The 22,521-nt window shown below is 37.0% G+C and overlaps 1 pseudogene; it reads left to right on the forward strand.

Annotated features, from left to right (window-relative positions):
- Positions 1-22,521, forward strand: part of LOC115424455 (xylosyltransferase 1-like) — a 52,521-nt pseudogene that overhangs the window by 6,828 nt on the left and 23,172 nt on the right.

Consider the following 22,521-nt stretch of genomic DNA (forward strand, 5'->3'; position numbering starts at 1 on the left):
CACTTCATCCTTCAGTTTGTTCCATAGTTTGACACCAATAACTGAAACACTGTGATATTTAACGTTTGTTCTTACTTTACATTTTTCAAACACAACATCCCTCTTAAATTATAATGTCCTTCTCTTAACTTTAAAAAGTTCTGAATACAAAAGGAAGGTGTTACTTTTAACGCAAAACATAAATTCCATTGTTTTTAAATATACAATATCAAAAAATTTTAGTAAACCAGATTCTACAAAAAGTGGATTACTTGATTGGAGATAACCAGCTTTGTTTATGACTCTAATAGCTTTTTTTTGGAGTTTAATTATTGGGTCTAAATTAGTTTTATACACATTGCCCCATATTTCCACACAGTCTGACATATATGGCATTACAAGTGAACAGTACAGCATATGCAAACATTTTTTGCTTAACAAGTCGTGAGTTTTATAAAGAATCGCAACAGCCTTGGATGTTTTGCGTTTGATATATTCTATTTGTGGTTTCCAACAGAGTTTATGGTCAATAATCACTCCCAAAAATTTGTTTCATACACCCTTTCAATTTCAATTTCATTAATTTTCAGTTTTATATCATCATTTCCCCTAGCACCACCAAAAACCATACCATATAGTAGTAACAGTAGTAGAAGAAGTAGTAGTAGTAGTAGTAATAGTAGTAGTAGTAGTAATAGTAGGAACAGTAGTAGAAGAAGTAGTAGTAATAGTAGTAATAGTAGTAGTAGTCGTAGTAGTAATAGTAGTAACAGTAGCAGTAGAAGTAGTAGTAGTAGTAGTAGTAGTAATAGTAGTAGTAGTAGTAATAGTAGGAACAGTAGTAGTAGTAGTAGTAGTAATAGTAGTAGTAGTAGTAATAGTAGGAACAGTAGTAGAAGAAGTAGTAGTAATAGTAGTAATAGTAGTAGTAGTCGTAGTAGTAATAGTAGTAACAGTAGCAGTAGAAGTAGTAGTAGTAGTAGTAGTAGTAGTAATAGTAGTAGTAGTAGTAATAGTAGGAACAGTAGTAGTAGAAGTAGTAGTAATAGTAGTAGTAGTAGTAATAGTAGGAACAGTAGTAGTAGTAGTAGTAGTAATAGTAGTAGTAGTAGTAATAGTAGTAACAGTAGTAGTAGAAGTAGTAGTAATAGTAGTAGTAGTAGTAATAGTAGGAACAGTAGCAGTAGAAGTAGTAGTAGTAGTAATAGTAGTAGTAGTAGTAATAGTAGGAACAGTAGTAGTAGTAGTAGTAATAGTAGTAGTAGTAGTAATAGTAGTAACAGTAGTAGTAGTAGTAGTAGTAATAGTAGTAGTAGTAGTAATAGTAGGAACAGTAGTAGTAGTAGTAGTAGTAATAGTAGTAGTAATAGTAGTAACAGTAGTAGTAGAAGTAGTAGTAGTAGTAGTAGTAGTAGTAGTAATAGTAGTAGTAGTAGTAATAGTAGGAACAGTAGTAGTAGAAGTAGTAGTAATAGTAGTAGTAGTAGTAATAGTAGGAACAGTAGTTGTAGTAGTAGTAGTAGTAGTAGTAGTAGTAGTAGTAATAGTAGTAACAGTAGTAATAGAAGTAGTAGCAGTAGTAGTAGTAATAGTAGTAGTAATAGTAGTAACAGTAGTAGTAGTAGTAGTAGTAGTAATAGTAGTAGTAGTAGTAATAGTAGTAACAGTAGTAGTAGAAGTAGTAGTAGTAGTAGTAGTAATAGTAGGAACAGTAGTAGTAGAAGTAGTAGTAATAGTAGGAACAGTAGTTGTAGTAGTAGTAGTAGTAGTAGTAGTAGTAGTAGTAGTAATAGTAGTAGTAGTAGTAGTAATAGTAGTAGTAGTAGTAGTAGTAATAGTAGTAACAGTAGTAATAGAAGTAGTAGTAGTAGTAGTAGTAGTAGTAGTAGTAATAGTAGTAGTAGTAGTAATAGTAGGAACAGTAGTAGTAGTAGTAGTAGTAGTAGTAGTAGTAGTAGTAGTAGTAATAGTAGTAACAGTAGTAATAGAAGTAGTAGTAGTAGTAGTAGTAGTAGTAATAGTAGTAGTAGTAGTAATAGTAGGAACAGTAGTAGTAGTAGTAGTAGTAGTAGTAGTAATAGTAGTAACAGTAGTAATAGAAGTAGTAGTAGTAGTAGTAGTAATAGTAGTAACAGTAGTAATAGAAGTAGTAATAGTAGTAGTAATAGTAGTAGTAGTAGTAATAGTAGGAACAGTAGTAATAGAAGTAGTAGTAGTAGTAGTAGTAGTAGTAGTAGTAGTAGTAGTAATAGTAGTAACAGTAGTAATAGAAGTAGTAATAGTAGTAGTAATAGTAGTAGTAGTAGTAATAGTAGGAACAGTAGTAATAGAAGTAGTAGTAGTAGTAGTAGTAGTAGTAGTAGTAGTAGTAATAGTAGTAACAGTAGTAATAGAAGTAGTAGTAGTAGTAGTAGTAGTAATAGTAGGAACAGTAGTAGTAGTAGTAGTAGTAGTAACAGTACTCATAACCAGTTTTGGGTTGGTTCAGCCTGTTAGAACTCAACCTTTGACAGATTCCAGGAACATGCTGTGTGTCCTACAGGTGTGGTTCTTCTACTTCTCCTTGGTAGTACCAGTGTGTGTGTCTGCTGATGGGACAGTCCAGTTTTTCTGCTCCTGGTCACAGTTTGAACGTTCAAACCCTGTCCATTCGACAGCAGTGTTTCCTCCTGTAGCTCTGAGCTCAGTCCTTACTCACTGGGTGTCTCCTTTTAGCTCACCGGCCGACAGGCTGTAAGCTACTGTTGTCATGTGGCGTCCGGCGGCAGCGTCTGTCATCGTCTGCCGTCGTTGTCGTCGTCGTCTGCCGTCATCTTCGTCTGCCGTCGTCGTCGTCTGTTGTCATCATCTGACGTCCGTTACAAAAATTTCAATCGTCTTCTTCTCTGAAACTACAATTCCGATTGAAACTCCAGTTGTGATTGACTTCACACTTGGTCTACAGCTTCTGTATGATGATGTCAACACAAGGGATTGAAATTATTTGGATCCGGATCTGATTCTGGATCTGGTGCCACTTTGACAAATGTTCCCATTCTAACAGATAGGAAGTGGATCCAATAAATCAGTATCAATCATATCAAGTGTGAATTGGAATTTTTTACAGATCTGATTGGAATATGAGCAAAACATGGACTATTTCTGTAATAGAATAAATCCACAGAACTGGGGCAGAAGAAATGGATCTGGACACATTTCCTAAAGCTTTGCGTTTGTCCGCTCAGCTCCAGGGCCACTGGTCAGTTCTGTGACTGTCCTGTGTGTCTGCGTGGATCTCCCTCCTGCTGATTTCCTGCCTTTACTGTTGTGGAAGAACGTGTCATCCAAATGATGACTGAATAGTGGAGTTTCGAGTATATAAACAAAGAGCTTAATATCAGGGTGTCCACAGATCCTGAAAAAGCCTCACATGTGATTTTCCTAAATTAAGGCCTTAATTATCCTTTACACTGATAATTGGTCCTTAAATCTGACAGTAGCAGAAACATTAGTCGTGGACGAATGGAAGTGTAACTGAACTGAAACATGGTTCAACACAGTAACTATGAGGTCTGTTGGACTGTTATTTATGTGAATGTGAGCTGGGACCAAAAACAACTTGAAAACGAAATTAAAACATCATAAAAGTGACTTCCTCAAACCTGCAGATGCACTGAATATGAAACATGTGCACAGTATGTGTGTCATTCTATTTCTAATGAACTATTTTTTTTTAAGTAATCTGATATTTAAGTAATTTATTGGGCAAAAAATACATGGTAAATAATACACAGTATATTTACATTGTGTAATCAAATCTATTACTCAAAACTTTGGGTTTAATTAGATTACAGATTACAGATTTCTTTATTGTCATTTGACAGCACAGTACATCAAACAAGATTTCGGTCGATGATCAGGGACATCAGGCCGCTGCAGCTGGTGCACCACCTCTGAACCCTTTTCTTTGAAATTTGCAGTGAAGAACAAGATGATGCAAAGCACAAATATAAGACATCATACAGTTTTCACACAGTACACTTGGACACATGCTGGAATTTTCTCATGGATTTGAAAGGAGTTTGGGGGACAGGGTGAAAATAAAGGTAGACAGCAGACGTGGTGTTGGGGTTTGGGGAGAGGAAAAGGGTTTCTTTCCTCCAGTTTTCCTCTGTTCGTCCAATCAGCACAAACAGAAAAGGCCTCTTTATGACACGTTGCATGCAGACTGTTAAGAAATAGGATGAGATATTGTTGTGTTGTACGGTTTGTTAATGGAGTTTGATGTGAGGAGCTTTGAGAAAGTTGCATATTGATATAAAAACGCTCATTTGCACAGAAGTGGAACATATGAACTCAGTCCTTGTGAGAGGGACTCAGTCTGATGCGACAAACTGTGTGGAGGTGTGTTTACTGACAGGAGGAAGACGTGTCCTATTTCTTGTAAAACACTAGACCTGATTTGAAGGAACTCAGTAAACGGTGAAAGGCCTCCTCCTCCTCCTCTGCTGCATGTTTGGAACTTTGACTGCAGCGGCTTCAACACTGCACGTATTCAAGAAGGCAAACGCACTCAAATACCTGCTGTGTTCAGCTTCCAGCAACCCCAGCCCCTGACGGACAGGGAGGGAGTGTTTACTGGTATGCATGTGCGCACTGGTAAACACCCCAGTGTGTGTGTGTGTGTGTGTGTGTGTGTGTGTGTGTGTGTGTCCTGCTTTCCGACGTCAGTGTGTACCGACTGCTGAGGTCCAGTTGAGTTTATTTCCAGTGGTCATGGATGGATCCAGTTGCACAAATCTCACATTCATCACATTTAGGGGTGTAGACTCACACACACACACACACACACACACACACACACACACACACACACACACACACACACACACGCATACACACACACACACACACACTACACTACACTCTGCCAGAGTTTTCCCTCACCATAATAAGGTTTAAACACAGAAATTGAAGATCATGAAGACTATCTAAAATTACTTTTCCCCAAATCTCATTGATGTAGTTGCTCTCTAGAGGTTTTATTTAACAATTTTTTATTAATAATAATAATGATAATAATAATAATAATAATAACTAGAAAAGCACTTGAAGAGCACAGACCTCTGCCAAGGCAGATCAGAACCCCCCACCCTGATCACCACCAAAATGTAATCATTTCTTCCTTGTGCCAGCATCAACATTTCCTGACAATTTCATCCAAATCCGTTCATAACTTTTTGAGTTATCTTGCTAACAGACAAACAAACAAACAAACAAACAAACAAACAAACAGATGAATCCTGATGAAAACATAACCTCCTTGGCGGAGGTAATAATAATGAATTTTATTTGTACCTCACTTTACATTTGACATCAAATCTCAAAGTGCACGAAACAAAAACAACCACAGGAATAGCAACAATGTACAATAAAAAAAACAACAACAGATAAAATCCGATAAAATCAACCAGAAAAGGCTTTTCTATTAAAAGGAAGGTTTGTAGTCCTTTTTTTAAAAGCACCCACCGTCTGTGGAGCCCTGGGGTGGTCTGGGAGGGCAGTCCACAGACGACAGGGACTGTTATTAGTCCTATCCTTTTATACACAAATATGGTGAAAATAATTGTTAAATATGAGTATATTTGGATTAAAATATGTCAGACTGACTTGCTCCAAAACCCCCACCCATTCAGCTAAGTCTTAAATGAAGAACACTTTAGGTAAATAGTAAATAGAATTAGATGAGATTAGATGAGACTTTATTGATCCCACAATGTGGAAATTCTCTCTCCTCATTATTCCAAGGTTATTATTGATATAATTAGCTTTGAATTTACTCTGAGCTTTTATGAACATAACTGTCCAGTGAATTAAAAATGAGAAATTCCTGATTTTCACTGACAAATACAAAATGCAGAGGATAATATTAGAATAAATGGTGGTAAATTACTAAGGAAAAGTTAAATGTAAGGAAAAATTGATTTGAAAGTTGACACAAAAATAGGTCTATGTCCTAAAGGGTTAACATGGACTAAAATCAATCTGTTTAAGTGTGGACAGAAGGAAAAGTAAAAAGTAAAGTTTTAAATTCTTGCAGTGCCAATGTGCAGCTAACTACTGTATACCAACTAACGCTAACTGGTAGGAAAGTTCTGACAAGTCTGTTTTCTTTAATGAGTAGGACATGACCCAACCCTACAATGGTGCAAATATTGGTCAAAAAAGTATTTTTACTCGACATTTTATCATGAATTTGGTCTTTGTTGGAGCAGAAGCCAAAAACACCGTATTTTGTGAGTGTAAACGTGGTGAACACGGCCTCTGATCAACAGTTGTCAGATCAACAGGTCCTCCATCCCTCTGTCTCTCTCTCTCCTCACTCTTTGTGAATGTCTCTCGCCCCGTGCGCCTCAGGGAGCGTCTTTCTTGTCTCTTCGCCGTTGCCTTTGTCGTGGATCAGCAGGAGGTCTGAAGGCAGCAGAGTCGACTTCAATAAGAACCCGCTGAGGAGGAGGGAGGCGCGCTCACACACAAACACATTTAGAAGTGACTGGGTGGGAGAGACGGAGGCTAAGAATGATGTCTTTGTAGGTAATGGCTGGTATTTTAACCGTGGCCCGTCTCCATGGTGTGCACAGGCTTCTGGGAAAAAACGCAGAGCTTTCTAGAAGAATCTATAGAGGAGAAAGAAACGACAGCTTGTATTAATCTGTCGGGCAAATTACAGCCAGAATCGCTGGAGGACGTTTTAATTATTTAGATTCTAAGGGTATTTTTATCCAGAAGAAGAAAATGTGGGAACGAGACTTTAATTGATGCATTTTTACTGAAAAAAAAGCAAAATGGGTTTGTTGCTAATCATTCTTTTGAAAAAATATTCAAATTAGCCTAAAATATGTTAGCAATTAAGAGAGGTGACTACAGTAATATTGTAGTTTTCAGGATTTTTCTTTAACATCTTGTATGTTTTATTTTGTCTGACCAAAAATACAACATATGAAGAAGGATAGAAACATGAGAATGGACTGTCGTCGTCGTCTGTTACAAAACTTTCAATCGTCTTCTTCTCCGAAACTACAATTCTGATTGAAAAACTTGGTATACAGCTTCTTTATGATGATGTCAACAAAAGTTGGTGAAATTATTTGGCTCCAGATCTGATTCTGGATTTGGTGCCACTTTGAAACATTTCCCCATTATAACAGACTGGAAGTGCTGGTCAGCTCCAGGGCCACTGGTCCTGTTTTCTCTAACTCCCACAGTGGCTCTTTGAACAGATGCTCTACCTCCACAGTTCCGCTGGTATTCTCTGTCTGAGTACGCATCCACGAGTACCTGGAAAACAGATGGAATGTACACAGAGGACGGACAGAACGCTGCGTCTGTATCCGTCTGTCTTTAATGTTACTTTTATCATTTATTTAGTTCAGTCTCCACTCTGCTGACAGTACTCCTCCTCCTCGTCCTGCTGCACTTAACTGCAAACGTCACACTGACGTAAGTGCTATCGGTGTGGTTGTATCAGAGTACTTTTAAGGGCACGAGTACAAGTACACACGCTGAGTATCGGACCTGATAGTGGTATCAGTATCGGTGCATCCCTAGTTACAGATCACATCAGCCGCAGTAAAAACATAATACAAAGCTATATTTCATCTAATTTAGTGGATTCAGAATGTATGGTGTGAAAATTCTGTATCTGTTCTATGTACGGAAATAAAGTACGTTTTCAGAGTTTTTGAGGACTAGACCTATCTGTCTGTCAGTCATTAACTAAAACAAACAAAATGTGAGGAGATTTGTGCCTCATTTGTTTTCATTTAGACTTTCTTTACATTACTCATCTATATCAGTTGAATATGTGCAGCTTGGCTGAAGTAGGTGGACGGATAAGATAAGAGAAGATATGACTTCTTTATTCCACTGTGGAGAAATTTCAGTTAACAGCAGCAACATACACAAGCAAGTGCAGATAAAGACAGGTAGAAAAACAACAGAGAAAAATCAAATATGAAGGGAGACATTTTATTTATTTATTTATTTATTTATTTATTTTACACATTTACATTGTGGGACTTCTTCTCCCTTGATAACCAACATGGGAGACCCCTAGTGGAAGAACCCTATCGATTTCAGCTTCTCTATGAGTATTATGAGTCATCCAAAAATCCAAAATCAAACTGTTAGAGCAAGATAAATAGAATGTTAGAATATATTGTTCTGCACAACGGTAAACACAGAAAATCAGTCTGTATGGTTTATCTGAAGTTGTCTCTAAAAGGCTGACAACCCTTAGTGTCGTCTTTGTCAAAGGATGTAGAAGACAACAGTACAAACTAGGGAAGGAACCATATGAAAACTTCATATCATGGTTATTGTGACCAAAATCATCATGGCTATCATTATTATCACAGTATTATTATTACTCCACCAGGAGCTATTGTGATCACTTTGCTTTGTGTGTTTGTGTGTTTGTGTGTTTGTTTGTTTGTTAGTAAGATAACTCAAAAAGTTATGGACAGATTTTCAGGAAATTTTCAGGAAATGTTGATACTGACACAAGGAAGAAATGATTACATTTTGGTGGTGATCAGGGGTAGGGGGGGCACTGATCTGCCTTGGTGGAGGTGTGCGCTCTCCGAGTGCTTTTCTTGTTGAAATTGTGCTCAAAATGTTTAAGAAGTACTAATACACACACTGAAAGAATTTAACCAAGTTGTATTTAAAAATAACAATAATAATACCAGTCCCACTGTCCCTTCTGTGTCAGAAACATTCACATATTAACCCTTAGTGGTCTGAGTCTATTCTGTCTGTTTTTCAGTCCTTTTGATTTGGCCTTTATATACTATAGAAACAAATGTTTCCTATACCCATGTTTGGATCTGTTTTTTCAGCACAACTTCATCTATATCATCTGTCTATTATTTTTTCACTTTAACCTACTATAAAAACACAAAAGGACAAAAAACACAAAAATATATAAAATACAATTTGAAAAATGTATATAATTTATTGCATAAATAACACACAGATGTTTAACGAACCTTTTCACAGACTTTAAAAGTGAATATTGGTTCAAATATTACGTATAGAAAATTAAAATTGTAATAAATTCAAACTATACTCAAATATTTGACATAAAAGCAGATCTTTACATAGGGTTTTTTCCCCTAAAAGTGCAGTAATCAAACACAGTTATCATGAGAATTAGAATTTAAACAGTAATACTAACAGTTTGTGATTTTACCGCCGTTTATCGTTATACTGGTAATCGTTACATTCCTAGTACAAACCACACTGGACATCATGGTTTGTTTACAGTGATGAGGCTGGAGGTTGTCATAGCACTTCCTTACACACACACACACACACACACACACACATGCACACACACACACACACGCACACACACACACACACCATCAGAGTACCTGTAGTAAGTCGGTCATATCAGCTCTAACCACCCGCTCCTCAGAAAACCTTTCATTAGCTCATCTGTAAGAACTATTTTCAAGGAATGTGTGTGTTTGTGTGTTGGAGAGATTGAGGATGACACACACACACACCCACACACACACACACCCACACACACACACACACACACACACACACACACACACACACCGCCGCTGCACTCTCAGAAACACACTCTTTGTCCTATTTCTGTCTTTTATGGGGATAATCTATGGGATTAATTTACCCATGCAGGTCATGTGGTAGTGCTATTAAAACCCTCTCACAAACACATGCACACTTATCACCACCTGACTGAGATCAGGGTCACAGCTGTCTCTGTCTCAGAGGTCAAAGGTCACATGTGGACAGAAATCCTGTTTTTTTGTTTCTTTTATTAAGTGCTTGTATGTCATCTGGGCCTTTAGTTAGGAATGTCTCACTATTGAAGGACTGTATGAAGAAATGTTGTACTATAGAGCTTTTCTGGATAAATCTACACTATATGGACAAAAGTATTGGGACACGTTGAGTTGTTTCTTTTGTAACGGGTCTGGGATACAGAACAGTAATGACAAATGTCATAATATGGTTTTATATTTTAAAAAAGTATCATTGCATTGTATTGGTTAATTTTGTTTAAACATCAATATTTCCAAGTTTTTATCTCAAATCATCATGAACAGGACATCTTACAGCTGTAGCCATGATGTGTCCAAATATTTTTGTCCCTATAGTTTATAAACATCAATATTTCCTTAAAGTTTAATGGAAGATTTTTCTTCCTCAGTGAGATGTGAAGAAAGTAGATGGTTAACTGTGGTAGAAAATTATTATTTACAGTCAGAGCATGAAAAATATTTTAGAAATTTAGAGGAAGAACATTTAAAATCATAGTCATGAATAAAAAAAAACAAAACAAAATCAATGTTGAGAGAAATTCAGTCAAAACCATCACTGAGGCATTTTGGAATCAAACATAACAATTTAAACCAAACTAACCAATGTAATGATATTTATCCCAATATAAAAGTATATTATGACATTTGTCAGTATTGTTTTGTATCCCAGACCCCTGTTAGAAAACAAACACCTGAACTCCACCTGTCCCAATCAGGGATGTAACAAAAGGAAAATTTCATATCACGGTTATTGTGACCAACATTATCACAGTTTTCATTATTGTCGCGATATTATTGAAATTGTGCCCAAAATGTTCAAAAAGTACTAATACACACACTGAAATAATTGAACCAAGTTGTATTTAAAAAATAATAATAATAACAATTGGACCAGTGTTCCTTCTGTGTCAGAAACATTCCAATATTAACCCTTAGTGGTCTGAGCCTATTCTGTCTGTTTTTCAGTCCTTTTGATTTGGCCTTTATATACTATAGAAACAAATGTTTACTATACCCATGTTTGGATCTGTTTTTTCAGCACAACTTCATCTATATCATCTGTCTATTTTTTTTTTTTTTCACTTTAATCTACTATAAAAACATAAAAGGACAAAAAACACACAAAATTATAGAATCCGATTTGAAAAATGTATATAATTTATTGCATAAATAACACACAGATGTTAACGAACCTTTTCAAAGACTTTAAAAGTGAATATTGGTTCCAAATATTAGGTATAGAAAATTAAAATTGTAATAAATTCAAACTATACTCAAATATTTGACATTAAAGCAGATCTGTACATAGGGTTTTTTCCCCTAAAAGTGCAGTAATCAAACACAGTTATCATGAGAATTAGAATTTAAACGGTAATACTAACTGTCTGCGATTTTACTGCTGTTTATCGTTACAGCAGTAATCATTACATCCCTAGTCCCAATACTTTTGTCCATATGGTGTATTTGTCCTTCTTTTACAAACCGGAGTGACTTGAAGTAACGCCTTCTCAGTGATTCCACATCCTCTGAACTGTGTCTGACTGAAGCGTCTCCTTTCATGGAGGTGGAGTTGCATTCCTAACTTTCATCTTGGGCTGTTATTGAAGCATCAGTAGAACACTATGATCCAGACCAAAAGAAATCAAAGGCCTCCTCACTTGCACACGCGTATCATACATGTAGTTACATGCATGTTAATGTTTGCTTCAGACCAGAGCTGAGTGGAGGACGTCTGAGTAAAGTGTACCATCTGGTTTAGTTCCAGTCTGAGATCAACAGGAGCTCATATCTGATGTTCTTACATGTTGATTCCTCCAGCGCTGCTGCTTCTTCTCTGTTTAAACACCTGGTCTAAACTCTTATTAAACTCTCTGTAGGTATCTCCTTCCACTGGGTGACAGTCGAGTGGATCCCAACTCAGATCTTTTACTCAAATCCCTAAAATTACTCCGTTTCTACATTTAGACCCACAATCCTCGATCAGCTTTTACAACTTAATAACATACATTCCTGTAGAGGAAGCCAAAAGTCCCATCAATTATAGTGAGGAGTTGGTTCATAGGAGGGGTGTCAGACTCTTTTTTTTTCCAGGGGCCGCATTCAGCCCAACTGGATCACAAGTGGGCCGGACTAGTAAAGTACTAGCATCATACACTGTAAAACAAATCTGTAATTTAACAGAATTTTCACTGTTTATTTGACAGATTTTTCCTGTATTTTTAAGATACAGGAAAATATCAATGAAATGACACAAACAGACTGTGATTTTACATGTCAAATGGAAAAGAACACGAAAAAACTGTAACTGTGAATAACCATAAAATTTCCATTTTTAATTTTTTTTTTTTTCACAGAAAAATACAGTTAAAATACATTTGCAAATGTATTGTAATTTCACAAATATTTCTTTTCTTTTTATGAGATTAAACTGCTAATTTAAAGTTTAATACTGTAAAAAAAAATTATAATAAAACCAGATAAAATTACTGACAATTAACGGTAACAGAAGTATTTGTTCTGTCAGTTGAACCAGACTTGTTTGTTAATTGACAAATATCTTGTGTAATTACAGGAGGTTTCACAACAAAAATGTTGAATAAATGTATTTTTGTGAATGTATAACATGTATAAGCACTGATAAACTGTCCAAATACAGTTTTTATCAGTGGATTGGACAACTGAGTCTCACTGAAAATTATTTATATATATATTTATATGGAATTGGATTGTTTTAATACATGTAAATATTCTTTATTAAACATTAAAAAGTCAAAAATATGCAAAATCTCATGTAAAGTTAGGGCAAAAAACTGTATTTGAATTATGGAAAATTACCGTATTTTTATGAGATGGTTATTTTCTGTTATTTTCCAGTATTTTTTTTGGCACCCCTGCTGCCAGAATAATACTGTTTTTTTTTTTTTTTGTTTTTTTTTTACAGTGTGTAATGTCATATGGTCGCGCTGCCGCTGTCACTGTCAGACAGCGGTGTGAGCCTTCGTTTCCCATAATGTACGTCATGTAAAAATTCCTCAGATGCCCAGTTCCCTCCTGGCTCTGTTTGTAAAAATACAGTTTGTTTGTGGTGGATGGAACTAGGAAACTGTTCACTGTAATGCAACAGATTCAGCTGAGGAATGACAGACAGACGAACAGATTCATGAAACTGAGGAGAGGACTGAGGATGGACAGATCTGAGGAAAAACTGGTCATGAAAGTCTCCTGCAGCTTTAAGGGTTAGAGAATATCAGATGCATATTAATGTTTCTTCTGTGTTCTCTCTTCCTCAGGATGCCTACCATTCACATCGCCCAAAAGAAAAATTTCGCCCCGACAGCAACAATAATGAAAATTCAGTCCCTAAAGACTTCGACACCATCGACAGCAACAGCAACCTGGGAGCCCGATCCCAACACCAGCGAGGCCCCGTCTCCAACGCCAAACGCAAGCTGGATAAGGCCCAAGGGCAGGGCATGCTGGGAAATCAGCTAATGAAGTCCTTAAGTACCCTCCTGTCCAAGCCAAAGGGGCGGGGCACAGTCACAACCACACCCACGTCCGTAAACCCCACCCCACAGGCGCCCACCGTCCCGGCTCTGGCGCAGGGGTCCAGTCACATCCAGCAGCTGAAAAAGACCAACAGCACGCCGCCGCCGCCGCCCGCTTGGGTTCCAGCCCAGGAAGGAGCAGCCCCAGTGTGAGATCAGCGGGAAGGAAGCCATCTCAGCGCTGTCCAGAGCCAAAAGCCGCGAATGTCGGCAGCAGATCGTGGAAGTTTACTGCAAACACAAGGAGAGGGCGCTGATGCCCGAGAAGGTGCCTCGATACTGCCCCATCGAAGGTGAGACGTCACATGATGCACCATGTGACCAAAGTCTTCTGAGAAAATAGAACCATAGGACAAGGTTCAAGGTCTGAGGGTCGTTTTAGTGACAGTAAAGGAAAAAAGTCCAGTTCTTGGTTCTGGACTGAAAATGTATCAGTTTAGGGCACAGGTGTCAAACCTGCGGCCCGGGGGCCAAATCCAGCCCGCCAAAGGATCCAATCTGACCCATGGGATGAATATGTGAAATAAAAAAATGACACTTAAGATATGAACAACCGCAGATGTCAAAATCATCTGAATTCAGATTCCACATACAGACCAATTAGATCTCATGTAGGTCAGAACCAGTAAAATACCACATCAGATTTAACCTATAAATAATGAGAACAGCCAATTTTATCTTTGTTTTTGTGTAAAAAAGTAAAATTACATGAAAATGTTTATATTAAAAAACTGTCATTTTACAAAAACTGTGAAAAACCTGAAATGCAAATCTACCAATATTCTGCCTCTTATTAAATGTTTGGTGTATTTGTAATTGTAATGTAAGCTGTAATGCACATGTGTAAATGATAAACTGATCATCTGAGGCAGAATAGTGTTAAAATTGCACTTGTTTTTCTTAAGACGTTTCCAGTTCATGTTATTCAGATTTTTGTAGATGTAAACATTATCATAATATAATTTTACTTTTTTCAGGGTTATTATTTTACTGCTCCGGCCCACTGCAGATCATATTGGGCTGAATGTGGAACTGAACTAAAATGAGTTTGACACTCCTGGTTTAGGGTCAAATTTTCTCAGGAATCTGAATCTGAAATCATTTATGCAAAATCTTTTGTGGTTTTCAAATCACTGAGCCTTCACTGACACAAGGTTTGAAACAGGAAAACATGAAATTTGGCCTCTGCACGACTGGATTGAACCATTTAATTTGTGTCATAAATCCAACCTAACAGTCTTTCTTCTGTTCCTGTGCGGTGAATCCTCCAGGAGGCCTTCCTTACTTCCTTCCTTCCTTCCTTCCTCCACCCCTGGATGGCTTTGGTCTGGGCATCTGAGCCCTATTCAGTCAGTCTGAAATTAAAAAAAAAATATCAATAGGCATTCCTCCATAATATGTGGAAGAGTTGTTTTATTAGTTGAACTCTAAACTGATCTATAGAAGCCTTCCTACAGTGACTCTGGGGCTCGTTTCTGCACTAGTTCGTTAAATCGTTAAGCCTAGCACAACGCAAAATACCGTCTATTTAACGCATTTTGCGCTATCCTGGTTTCTGGGCTCGCTCTTTATTCGTTAACAACTAGCGCAACGCAAAATGCATCTGTGCGTTAGTTCGTTAACCCCAACACAATGCAAAATGCGCTATCTAATACTTCTTCATTCTCACCATAATGCTGTCAGATCAGAAGACTGGAAACAGCTGGAGCGGAGGCGTTTGTTCTGGGTTCAATAGTGAACGCACCTGTTCAGCAGACCCTTCAACGCAAATAGTGAGCGAACGATGGCTTAGCGAACGCAACGAGCGCAGAAAGAACAGATTTTGTGTTCGTTAAGCCTCTGCGTTTGCTGACCCATCGTTCGCTCACTATTTGCGCTGAAGGGCGCGCCAACGACTGCGTTCACTATTGAGCCCAGAAACGAACCCCTGGGTGCTTACATTGGCTTCATCGCTGACAGAACCAGTCCAATTCTAACAAACTGGTGGCAGTTTCAAAACCAATATGAAAATGTGGTTGTAAAAAAACTTGATCTGACTTTAGGAAAGTAAATGAGCTAAATAATATAAACTACCTGTAGCCCATGTGGGTGGGCAGAATTGATTACATTTTGGAGGCTAGATATTGAAAATTGAGTGAATGTTTGTTTGTTTTTTACAGTGGTCTGTATTTTTTTCACAAACTAAAAGCTGATGTGGGTAGGGTTAGTAGAAGTAATGATTTGACTGATCTAATATTAAAATAGACTGAATGTTGGTAATGCTTTATTCACAACAGAAAAAGAAAGAGAATGGTGTATAATACATACAAGATTTATGATCATATCAACTCCACATACAGAATTATACGTCCCAATTCTGACCTAGAAGCCAAAAAATCCAAACAGAATAGTCCCGGACGTCTTCTGAGGAACTGTCTGATCTGACGTCATAGACTTTGAACTGAAATCAATGAAACTGATCCTCATTCTAAAGGCCAGACCATCAGCTCTGCTTCGAAGGTTCAAAGGAAGGACAGTTCAATGAACATTTACAAACAGCAGCAGGATTCATATGGTTTGCAAAGTATTTGTCACTGAAAAAGGGTCATTTTTGCTCCACTTTTCAACAAACATCATGCACAAGTCACACAAGGACAAGTCACACATTTTTTGGATCTTCTATTCTGAAACGACACAATTTTTCCAATAAATTCAACACAAGACACTGCATGAAAGGTACACATTTATTCCACAATAGTTTTTTCACAATAATGATCCTCAGTTTCCACTTTATCATACACACTATCTGGACTGAAGTTCTGTCCTGACCTGCTCTGTTTGGAAACAAATGGCCTGTTTATGGTGGAGTACACTTAGAAAAAGTCCGACGCCTTTTTAAATTCAGCTGAACACTGGCTTCAAGGGCGGCTGTGGCTCAGCTGGTAGAGCGGGTGGTCGGCGGTTCAAATCCTGGCTCCGACTGTTGATGTGTTCTTGGGCAAGACATTGAACCCTAAATGGGTTTGGCCAGTAGGGCCTGGCAGCGCTGTGCATGGCTGCATGTATGACTGCATGAAACGGACTGCATGTATGACTGCATGAACGACTGCACGTATGACTGCATGAACGACTGCACGTATGACTGCATGAACGACTGCACGTATGACTGCATGAACGACTGTATGAACGAGTGAATGAGAGGAACCATGAAGGAGGAGAAACTGCACCATCTAAGTGTAGTCCATTTCAAACACTGACATACTGACAGCTGTTTAATGTAATTAAGTACACCAGTACATGTACATGTACAGCACCTCCAGAATAAAAGTAGTGACACAAAGTCCACATGCTGGTTGGATGTAGTTTCCAAGATACAGGCCTTCAGCTAATGTGGCTAATGCTAACGAAGTAACTCCCCCGAAGTGCTAAAGATAAAGTTATTTAAAAAATAGTGGATAATTTTTTGGGCTGTTCTCTTTTTTTTCTTATAGTGGATAATTTTTGGCCTGTTCTCTTTTTTTTTTCTTATAGTGGATAATTTGTTTGGGTTGTTGCACCTCTGGGCCACCATAGTTAACTTTAACTATTGTCTCTGATAAATGAACTGCACGATGGTTAAAGTTACAGCCACAGCTATTTTTAAGGAAGTAATTTCTAGCATGAACGCAGTGAGTTATTATCCAGTTAGTGAAATGTATTAAGGTATGATTTAAGGGCTGAATTGTGCTTTGGTGCAAGCGCAGCCAGTGATTGAGCCACTGAACAAATGACAGGGTTGGTTTCTGACAGAACAGGAGGCTTTGAAGCAGCAGATTGCAGAGAATCTTTTCCCAGATTTACCCTTGGAGAAACGTTTTGAAGGCGGCGCGTGCCAAAGCCGGGCAGAGGCATCCCATTGTAGGCCGTTTATTTTTGAAGCCTGAACGGACTCACCACCAGGATCATCCAGTGTAATTACAGCCGCAGTTTGGAGGGGTATTTCTGGAAAGGCTGACTAATGATTTACTAACCCAATCTGGTTGAGGTTTAATTTATATGATTATAGGCCGCTTTGATGAGACAGTAGTCATTTTATGTCCAACAGAATGTCGACCCCCCCCCCCCCACACACACACACACACACACGTATATATATATACTCACACACACCCGTTTATCCTTTTTATGTAGCTTTGGTCTGCACTTTTTTTTTTTTTTTTTTTTTGGATCCATTCATTTAGTGCCGGGGTGTCAACTCGTTTTGAGTTCAGTTCCACATTCAACCTAATATGATCTGAAGTGGACGGACCAGTCTGGTGTAACAATTACCGGTATAATGATAAATGGTGGTAAAATCGCAGGACAGTTAGTATTACAGTTTAAATTTAATTCTCATGCTAACTGTGTTGATTACTGCACTTTTAGGGGAAAAAAACCCTATGTACAGATTGCTTTAATGTCAATATTTGAGTTATAGTTTGAATTTATTACAATTTATTTTCTATACCTAATATTTGAACCAATATTCACTTTTAAAGTCTGTGAAAAGTTTCATTACGCATCTGTGTGTTATTTTCTATACAATGAATCTAATACATTTTTCAAATCAGATTTATATTATTTTTTGTGTCTTTCTGTCCTTTGTGTTTTTATAGTAGGTTAAAGTGAAAAATAATAGACAGATGATATAGATGAAGTTGTGCTGAAAAAACAGATTCCAAACATGGGTATAGTAAAATTTGTTTCTATAGTATATAAAGGCCAAATCAAAAGGACTGAAAAACAGACAGAATAGACTCAGGACCACTAAGGGTTAATATGTGAATGTTTCTGACACAGAAGGACAGTGGGACTATTATTGTATTTATTTATTTAAAAACATCTTGGTTGAATCTCTTTTCAGTGTGTGTGTCTCAGTACTTTTGAACATTTTCAGCACAATTTCAACAATACCGTGATAATAATGATAACTGTGTATAATTTTGGTCACAATAACCATGATATGAAATTTCAATGTGGTTTATCCCTACAACTGAATGAATAAAAGTAGATGTAAAACAGCTGACACCTGCAATGTAGTAAAAACATCTGGGTTGTGTTCTGTAGGTGAGGATATTAAGGGGAAAGAAATGATGGGATGGAAGGAGAAAAACTTAACCTCCTCAGACCCAGGAAATGTCAGCACAGTACCAGCTTTTTGTTTTGTATTAATCAGTGCCTATATTGGAAACAATCAGGATGCAACAGTTTTTTCAGATGCAGTTTTTTAAAAATTTTATGGAATGTCCTTTGTGGTGGACAGTTTTCTTTTCTTTTTTTTGTATAAAGTTTGCTGAAACTCTTGTCCACAAGGTGGACAGAAAACCCACAGCTGGATCTGAGGAGGTTAAAGTACATAATACTGTTCACTGTCTGGAATGACGTACAGAATGGGAACAGCCACTAGTGCTCAAAGTGATGAGAAAAATAATTATGAATTGAAAGAGTAATGAATCTGCAGCTGAGTGTGCATGTATGAAAGGAAATGGTCTCAACACTTAGAAAAAAAGAGGAGTCGGTAGAATGTCTGTAAACCTTCGCTGAAACAAACCGATTTTCTGCTCACTACTACGGGATGTTTGAGTCAGTTTGTCATTGAATCAAAGTCCAAGATACTCAGTGGACTCCTTCAATACTTGAACTTCGGGTTTTAGAAGTGGAAGTACTGTCATAATTCATATTTACACTTTAGCGAACAGTTTATTAACAGTTGATTGCACTTAAATGATTTGAGTAATGATCGACTAACCAGTTGGTTTAAGTAGGTTCAACTTTATGCTAAAAGTACTGAACTTAGAAAAACACTAAAAGACCAGTATTTGTACTTTAAATCTGTTGTAAAATCAACCCCACTATCCAACCATTCAACTCAGCATTTTAGCTTACACTGACTAATTTACTCAGTTGCAGCCAGATTAATTTATCATTGGATTAAACAACTTTTTTTAAGATAATCAAACTCAAAATCTATTCATGACCAAAAGGCTATGGAATTTCCCAACTTAATATATTACAGCATGAATGGAAGTTAGTTCAGTCTCATTTGCCAGTATAGGAAGTGCTTTTAATTTAACAAGACATTCAGATTTCCACTGTACAATAGCAGTTTTAGCCTGAACAGTAAATCCATAGTTCTTCCTCTGGCTCTGACTCCTGGTGCAGCTGTACAAAAATACAAAACACAAACACAAAAAGGCCAAGAAACACTGACATACACACATTCAGTCCAAATTAACACTAACACCACAACCCCACTGAACCCCTGCACAGAAAACAACACATTTTCAACAAACAGGCCCAGTACCCACAATGCAATGCGCGATAAAACAGGTGTGGTCAGGACTAAAACTTAGTAATTTAATTCCATTCAACTTAAACTTTGTTTGTACTTTCAACTATGTCTACAAATTAGTAGAATATCCTGAACATTTTATAGTAACATCATAAAACTTAAATCATTTTAAGTGCATTGTAATTAAAGCATTTCAGTAAATATGAAGTCCGGGCTTACAGTGCATACGACATAATTCTGTGATTTAAATAATGCGTTTTTCTTCCCGTCCTTATATCTTCGGTCATGTCCATGGCTATTTTTGTTTGTTGTTTTTCTGTGTGCGTGCAGACATTAGAGCTGATTCCAACCCTTGTACTTCATCACTCTTCAGCAGCACCAGCCGATACAGTTATTTATTCCCAAACTCAAATCCCAGCATGCCCCACAGCCCGGGATGGTCACTAATTAGGCCACATTTCCCAGCAGGCCTCAGCTGATAATGGAGGAGCTTTAGACCTGTCCCATAGTTTCACATGTGGCTCCACACCAACATTTACAGTAGAAAAAGAGTTCAACGAAGAAGTCCTCATTAAACTTTTTTTTTCTAACTAAATATTAGGCCTGCAGCAGTAGTTAATGAATGTGCAGATTATCTCCTGGATGAGTAGTTGGTCAGGTAAAAAGCCTCTGTTAATTTCTACCAGCCCCCAAGTGACAAAAAGGGCAGAAAATTGGACAAATCTGAACATTTGAGGAGGAAATATTTGTCGTTATTACAGAAAAAATCATTGAAACCATAACTTTTACAAAATATTTTTCATAAGTTACCTTTAATATCTTAAAATAGGCATGCAGCTCAATTATTTTATTTATTAATTAAAGTTCTGATTACTTTTGATTGCTTATTTGTGTAAAAAAAAGTTGGGAAAATATTGTGTTATTATATATATTCTATTTTTTCTAAGCTCAGATCTAGGGTCAGATGAATTTTTATTTATTTATTTACTTTTGGTTTTTTGTGATTCAACCAGCAAACACATGATGAGTTTTAGAAGCTGAACCCTACAAACTATCTTTTTAAATAGTAAAAGAATGATGAAAACTATCAAAAAATACTTGCAATGTAATGTACTGTATGTACATGATATAGAAACAGAAGCATGGAGGGAATTAATTTTACTAAAATCGTAGAAGGAGCAGCTCAAATAAAATCCAGTGTGCTCATTTCTTGCGTAGTAGGAGGTTTTTCATATGAGCAGAGGATTAATGTCACAGAATGATGTTATTTGTTTAGTTAGTGATTTTATTTCCTTTTTTTTTTGTATTTATCTTTTTATATTTTCAGGCAGCATTAACCCTTTCATGCATGAATTATGAGAACCTTAGTTGAGATTTTTTTCCTGAGTGTTTTTATTCCTCTTTAGGCATGAAAATACAATGCAATTGAATTTTTTTTTAAAATAAACCTGTTTTTTATGGAGGTAGATTTGTTTCTTTATTGCTTAACCCAAAAAAAATTCAACAAAAAAAAGTATTTGAATGCAAAAAAACAATAAAATTTACAATCCAAAAAATTGCATTTGAACACTTTTTTTCTTTGATTTAAACATTTTTTTTTTTTTTAATTGATTTTTTTTTTTTTTTTTTTTAAATGAATTTTTTTTTTTTTTTGTTAAAGCAATAAGAAAGAAATCTACCTTAAGAATTTTTGTGGAGTTCCAAAAATGTCCACTCTGTTGGACACCATGTGTTTAATTTTTGAATACCAGAAAGTGAGCTACAAAACTCAAAACATTTTTAATGCAGCTAATCTGATGTTTCTCACATTTTGTCATATGTGCAATTTTTATTAGCAATTGATTTCCACTCAAACATGTTAGCGCAGATCAGGTTTATCTAGAACAGCAGAGTTCTAGTACTGGTCTGAATGTCAGTGTGTTATTATGGGATGGTGCATTAGTGTCCACTGTGTTGGCTGATATGGAACTAAAACAACCAAACCCATGAATATACAAGAGAACAGCTGGAGAAGAACTGTCCACTGGAGTGACCACTGGAGTGACCACTGTGCATGAAAGGGTTAATTAGTGATTTATTTAACAGAGGATGAACTCAATAAAGAGTACATGTAGGAATATGACACAACTGGAAAATAACCAAATACAGTCTCTACATAGTGAGAAGGAGGAGGTCCTTAAAATCAGCCTGGTCTCATCAGTCTTTTCGATAATATTCTTCACCTGACGGTTACTTTATCCTGTAAACGTGCTGTACGGTCCATCTGATTACTTCCTTCCGGTCTGTCCAGGTAAAGCCAACGTAAACGTGCAGTGGGATGACGACCTCTCAGACTCCCGCCCCGTCCGTACCGGTTCGGATCGCCTTCGTCCTGGTCGTTCACGGTCGAGCTTCGCGGCAGTTTCAGCGTCTCTTTAAAGCCATTTACCACGCCTCGCACTACTACTACATCCACGTGGACAAGGTGAGACCACCTACAAACGCACACTTTTCAATAAGTTTCAGATTAATTTCAAATTGTATGTGTAGCTTCCTACACACACAGTATCTACAAAGTTTATTCACAGTTTTGAGAAATGTAGATTTTTTTTAGGAATTTTTGAAATATTAATCATGTGCCTTTACTTCTAATGGTCCATATTTTGATGGTTATAAACATGGAAATAGTTACAGATATCAGTATAGTTACTATTGCGCACTGATAGGAAGTCACATATGGACTCTGATGTTGGCCATGACCTTTGATCTAGAGTGACCTTAAAGGGTCAAACTCAAGGTCACCAGTGTCTAAACTACCGGTTGGATTCATTTCAATTTTATATATCAAATATCTAAAAAGTTTATTCACACTAGGGCTGAAAGATAT

Source organism: Sphaeramia orbicularis, chromosome 8 (assembly GCF_902148855.1).
Source record: "Sphaeramia orbicularis chromosome 8, fSphaOr1.1, whole genome shotgun sequence".
Lineage (NCBI taxonomy): Eukaryota > Metazoa > Chordata > Actinopteri > Kurtiformes > Apogonidae > Sphaeramia > Sphaeramia orbicularis.